This window comes from Crocodylus porosus, unplaced genomic scaffold (assembly GCF_001723895.1).
Source record: "Crocodylus porosus isolate Cpor-Errol unplaced genomic scaffold, CroPor_comp1, whole genome shotgun sequence".
Taxonomy (NCBI): domain Eukaryota; kingdom Metazoa; phylum Chordata; order Crocodylia; family Crocodylidae; genus Crocodylus; species Crocodylus porosus.
In genome coordinates, this window is record NW_017728920.1 from 17,436,288 (window position 1) to 17,442,718 (window position 6,431).

The 6,431-nt window shown below is 47.7% G+C and overlaps 1 protein-coding gene across 4 annotated transcripts in view; it reads right to left on the minus strand.

The window, feature by feature from the left end:
• RHOBTB1 (Rho related BTB domain containing 1) overlaps positions 1–6,431 on the minus strand; it is a 78,037-nt gene that overhangs the window by 21,021 nt on the left and 50,585 nt on the right. The window lies entirely within an intron of this gene.

Here is a 6,431-nt window from a genome sequence, read left to right on the forward strand (position 1 = left end):
AGGGTTCTCCAGCCATATTACAGGGGAACCAACTTATTGTGGCTTCTGCTGTGAGGAAACAAGGAAGGGAGCTTGCCTGATACTTAGGGTAGCGGCAGAGGCAGGGGCTTGTGGTTTTGGTTAGGTTTTGTGTTTCTTTTGTGTTTCCCCGTGGTGAAGGGGTTGAAAGAGCAAGACGGCTGGGGAGCATAGCTCACAGGGACTCGGGGCAATTTGGACTCAAGGGCCAGAGAGCTCGAGGCAAAAGCAGGCTCCACGAGCTGAACCTATGGGTACCGAGGACCCATGAAGAAGGCAAGCTGAACAAGCCCCAAGAATCCCACACCAATAGGAAGGAGTCCAAGAGGCACCATAATCCTAGAAGCAAGGGAACAGAGCATGATCCACCAAGGTGGTGTGAAGCCGGGGTGTAGGGGTGGCAGAGCCCCGTGAGTTACTGTCAGGTGACCTGGGGACAGAGAGGCCCAGGACAGTCAACCCCCCACTGGGAACATTCAAAGTCGTGGCAGGTGAGACAGGGGAAGACGACTCCTGGAGGGACCAGCAACTGCCTATCACAGGAGCCAGGGAGACGCATGACACCCATTGCCCGGTCTAAGGCCACATGGAAGAGGGTGTTAGAGACTTGGCGGTCGCATACCTCATTAGTTGGTTGCTCCAGCAACTTGCAGCTGTGGAGCTCTGCAAAGCCTGCAGGGCCTCCTGGCTAGGCTGCTTCTGCCCTTAAAGGAGCAAGCACACCTTAGTGCCTTGCAATAGGCACCTACATGAATTAATTGTCCAACTCTTTTAAAGTAAAAGGGGTGGAGTGCCTAATTCCCTTATGCTCCATTAATAAACTGCAGTGTTACTTTTAGGCATCAAGAATTTACCTAATATTGAGGCATCAAGAGTTTCTTAATATTCTAACCCTGGTACTAATGGCATATAAACCTATTCACACAAAAGTAATGAAGTGAAATTACACAAAAGGGAAAAGTGTTTTTCAAAATGATTAATGATATCGGCACCTCGATTTTCAGTAGTCCCACTTACAATACCTTTAAAAGTATAGTTTTCAAGTGGAGATGGGGAGGATTTTTTGAAAATCACCTTAAAATGGTGTTTGAAGTTGGGCACCCCCAAAAAGTTACAATTCTGAAAAACCTTGGCAATGATGATTTTCCTCAAGAAGTAAAGCAAAATTAAAATTTTTGTCCATCTGTAGGTGAAGATGCAGAATACATCTTCTGTCATAAACAAAACTTACACTCTAAGCAGCCAGCTTAATTATGTCTGTCCCTCCAGCCACTAGAGACCAAATCTAAAAGTCCTCTTAAGTCAGTTGCAGAGTTCCAGTCTTTCATTGCACGTTGCGTCTTCACCTAATATGCTTGATAGATCAGCTGCAGCATTAGTTTTACTGGCTTTCTAGACTTAGGTTGGTATTTTGGATACTTGGTTTCACTTGCACCTTCTTTCCCATACATCAGCAAGAACAACTGATATAAAATCATCTCAAAAGGCAAGGATGCCTTAGTATGAGATTTTTAGTGGACCAGCTGCATAGGTGGGATTGAGTTAGCCATGTTTTCGAAAACTTGCCTAAGTCTATCCCATCCATGAAGTCAGTTCACTAAAAGATCTCATGCCCTGAGCCATATCCAGACCATGGGATTCCTTGTGGGCTGAATCCAACCTGGCAGTGGCAGCTCCAGTTCTGACCTGGCAGCAGCTCTGGCTTTGGCACAGGGCATGTGGCACAGCTCCATGTCCTGTTGCATACCCCATGATGGAGCAGAAGCTGCTGTTGCTGCTACATGCCATGGTGGCATCTCTAGCTCTATCACAGGTCATGAGGTAGAGGTGGCAGTGGTGGTTACAGCATGGGGTAATGACAGGGTTGGCAGCTGAGGATTTGGGGCTGTGGCAGTGACAACCGGCAAAACATCTGGAGGCTACCTGGGGCTATATCAGCCCTTGCTTGCCTTCCTGCCACCAACTGTCATGTCCACAAGGCAGGCCATACCCCCATCCCCAGTCTCCAACTTCTAGTGGTCTGCTGATAGCTTGGTGGGCTGGACAGAACAGCTCCGCAGGCTGCCGTAGATCAGTGGTATCCAAAATATAGCCTGTGGGCCAGATGTAGCCCACAAAACTGTGTCATATGGCTCAAGGAACTCCTGGAAAGGCTGGGAAATTCAAGGGTGGGCAAACAGGTGCAAAGCCTGCAACTGAAATATGGGGCATGGAGTTCATTGGGGATGTATGTTAGTGGTAGAGGTGATGACAGCTGCATTAACCCATGCAGCTCCTTCATGTCGCTTGCCCTGCCGCCAGAGGAGCCCCTGCTCTAAATAGAACCAGTAGCTGACTTGTAAAAAAACTCTTATGCTGATCAGTCACTAGGAGAAAATGGAATCAATGTATCCCAGTGGGCATTACACACACACAGTGGTTATAACATCCAAGCATTTTAGTGCACTAGACAATAAACATGTAAGTTATTTTATAACAAAACATACACATTTAGAATTCCCAAAAGAGCCATGTTTCTATAAAGCAGAGTGGCGACGCGTAGGGGGTGCATGGGGATGCACATGCACCCTCTTAGAGCGCTGGTGCACCCCAACTGGCTGTTTACCCTGGTTAGGTGATGGGCAGGGGGGCAGGCGGGAGCACAGCCAGTCAGGGGGTGCACTAGCACTCTCAGGGGGTGCATGTGCCCCCCGGGCCAGGGAGTGGGAGCACTGGATGTAGGCCAGAGCCACTTCCGGAAACACCGTGGACACTTCCAGGAGCACTGTGGCCACTCAGTCAGTAAGTTTTGCCGCAGGGGGATCCTCCCCCTGCCGGTTGGCAAGATTGGCTGTGGGGTGACCCCTCCCCACCCCGGGTCACAGGGGGAGGGCATGTGCCCCCTCGACTAAGGTGGCACCAGTTGCCCATGATAAACCAGACTCTGGTGACATACTGTATGTTTTCCTATCTGTACGTCTACCACTCACGTATCCAAGTATTGCATTTCCCAAAGTCCAGAAAACTAAAGTTTAATAAGTTTAATATTTTAAATTACAACACTAAATGGGCTTGTTGAATCTGAAAACATATTTTTATTGCCAAGGATTGCTTACTACAATCAAAGTATGCATTTTTAATGAACGACTTGCCAAGTGTACCCCTGGGGAGGGAATTTACTTTTAAATATCAGAAAAGCATATGAGAAAAATGTAAGTAGAAAATGGTTTTGCAGAATATTAAGTAGGAAAAGCGACACTGTGATACTGTGGGACATATTTTTGTTTTGTTGTGACTATAACTCACATTAATACTAAGGAGACAAGTTCAGTTTGGCTAAAATATGACAAATATCAGGATTCGCATATTTTGAAAAAAAGATTATGCAAAGGCAGACACCCATGTGCCCCAAATAGTGGGCCTGTCAAATGCACACTTACACCCTTCCATATTATCACACTTTGTAAAGGAGACTGGCCATTATTTCAGAAGGGATGTTTTACAAAGCCAGCAGGGAAACTGCATTTCTTCTGAACATTGTGCCCCCTTCTGGAAGAAAGCGTGCATAGGCAGCTTTAGAGATTAAGGGTTCAGGTTTGAGTTACAGGATTTTTGTTAGAAAATACAATATTTTAAGAGGATTGTAGCTCCCACTTCAGGGAAGACTAATGGTGTTCTGCATACCACAGATGCATTTTACTGAAAAAGGATCCTCTGTATGTATGTACATTAGCATGAGCACATTAGGGTGGGAATAGTATCTGTCTATTAGGCTAAATTCTTAAGCATAACACCACCATGTTGAGACATTTTACACAGCATCTCATACATGCTCTGCACAGGAGGAGAATCTGAGAATGAAGTCCCTGATTTTTGTTGAAGTACAGTAAGGCAGATCCATTATCTTAGTTTTAAACATTGTATTGTCTAAAAGTGTTATTGCCAAGCCCTCAAAACTCTTTCAAACGGCAAGTTTAATGATTAGATCTGTAATGGCTACAGTCATGAAAATATATAGTCACACAACTTTCTGAAATGCTTGTAAAGAAATTCAGAACATGTAGAACCTTGTTCAGTGTGGATAACAGTATTTCTTCTGAAAAGCACTTATGTGTGTCTACAGCCAAGTCTTAACTGCAGAGAAACTTGCTTTTTTGAAAGGAAGATGTAAAAGAAAGCCTGGAGCCCTTTCAAAGCAAACTATTTTGAACATGGGAAAAAAACCCAACCCCCAAACAAAACCTCTTAATTTGAGAGAAGCCAGGGCAGAGAAACAGAAGAGCTGCTGACAGTTTTCTCCCCCGCAACTTCTTCCTCCAAAATACTAAAAAGAATTAGACTGTACTGTGGAAACATCAGTTTCATAGTTGGTAGGATCAAAAGAGACCTAGGCAGATCATCAAGTCTGACCCCTGCCATGGTAGGAAAGAGTACTGGGGTCAAATGACCCCAGCAAGGTATTCATCCAGCCTCCTCTTAAAGACCCCCAGGGTAGGAGCCTGCACCACTTCACTTGGAAGTTGGTTCCAGATCCTAGCCGTCCTGACCATGAAGTAGCGCCTCCTGATATCTAACCTAAACCTACCCTCTGCCAGCTTGTGACCGTTATTTCTTGTCACTCCTGGTAGTGCTCGGGGGAACAGGGACTCCCCCAGTGCCTGTTGGTCCCCCCTGACTAGTTTGTAAATGGCCACTAGATCCCCCCTCAGCCTTCTCTTGTGGAGACTGAACAGGTTCAGGTCCTGTAGCCTCTCCTCATAGGGCCTGCCCTGCTGACTCCTGATCATGCGAGCGGCCCTCCTCTGGACCCTCTCCATGTTGTCCACATCCCTCTTAAAGTGCAGCGCCCAGAACTGGACGCAGTACTCCAACTGCAGCCTGATCAGTGTAACATAGAGGGGGAGGATCACCTTCTTGGACCTGCTTGAGATGCATCTGTGGATGCATGACAAGGTACGGTTGGCCTTCCTGATCGTGTCCCCACACTGTTCGCCCATGTTCATTTTGGCATCAATAATAATTCCAAGATCCTTTTCCGCCTCTGCACTGATGAGAAGGGAGTTTCCCAGACTGTAGGTATGCTGCTGGTTCTTCCTCCACAGGTGCAGTACTTTGCACTTGTCAGTGTTGAAACCCATCCTGTTTTCATCTGCCCACCCCTGTAACCTGTCTAAGTCCGACTGCAGCGCGTTCCTCCCTTCTATTGTGCCCACATCCCCCCACATCTTAGTGTCATCTGTGAGTTTGAACAGGGTGCTTTTTACCCCCTCGTCCAAGTCGCTGATGAAGATGTTGAACAGTGCAGGCCCGAGGACCGAGACCTGTGGGACCCCACTGCCCACATCCTTCCAGGCTGAATAAGACCTGTCCACCACCACGCACTGGGTGCAGCCCTCCAGCCAGCTGGCGATCCAATTGACTGTGTGGGTGTCAACGCCACAATCTCCTAGTTTTTTAATGAGAATGGGGTGAGAGACAGTGTTGAAGGCCTTCCTAAAGTCCAGAATGACTACATCCACTACTACACCAACATCTACGGATTTTGTGACCTGGTCGTAGAAGGCCACCGGGTTGGTCTGACAGAACCTGCCTCTAATGAACCCGTGTTGGTTGACCCTAAGCATAAACTCCCCTGCTGGCCCCTCGCAGACATGTGTCAGGATAATTTTCTCAAAAAGCTTACTTAGGATCGAGGTAAAACTGACTGGCCTATAGTTTCCTGGGTCCTCCTTCCTCCCTTTTTTGAAAAATGGGAACCACATTGGCCCTTTTCCAGTCCTCTGGCACCATACCAGAGCACCATGAGTGCTCGTAAAGTTGTGCCAGGGGTCCCACAATGACCTCTGCTAATTCCCTCAGCACTCTGGGGTGGAGATGGTCAGGACCAGCTGATTTAAATACATCTAGTCCCTCCAGAAGTTCCTTGACAAGGTCCTCACTGACCCTAGGCCTGGGTGCGCCTCTCCCGGGTCCTATGGGGGTCCTGGTGGGGGGTGAGGGGGTGAGCTGGTCCCTGCTCAGAAAAATGGAGGCAAAGAAATTGTAAACAGGTTAGCTTTGCTGTCTGGTGCGATGACCAGATTTCCTAGCGTGGCCTGCAGGGGCCCCACATTACCTGGTACCTTCTTTTTACTCCCTATGTGTTTAAAAAGGATTTCTTGTTCTTGTTCTGGGTAGCTAGTCCCAGTTTCATGTCCGCCTTGGCCTTACTGACTGCCCCTCCTATAGCCCTGAGTAACCGAGGTATAGTACTCCTTGGTGATGGCCCCTCCCTTCCACCGCTTGTACGCCTCCTTTTTAGCTAGGAGACATTCCCGTATGCTTTTGGTGAACCATGAGGGTTCAAAGATTTCATAGACATTAGGGCTGGAAGGGACCTCGGGAGATCATCGAGTCCAGCCCCCTGCCCAAAGGGCAGGAAGTCAGCTGGGGTC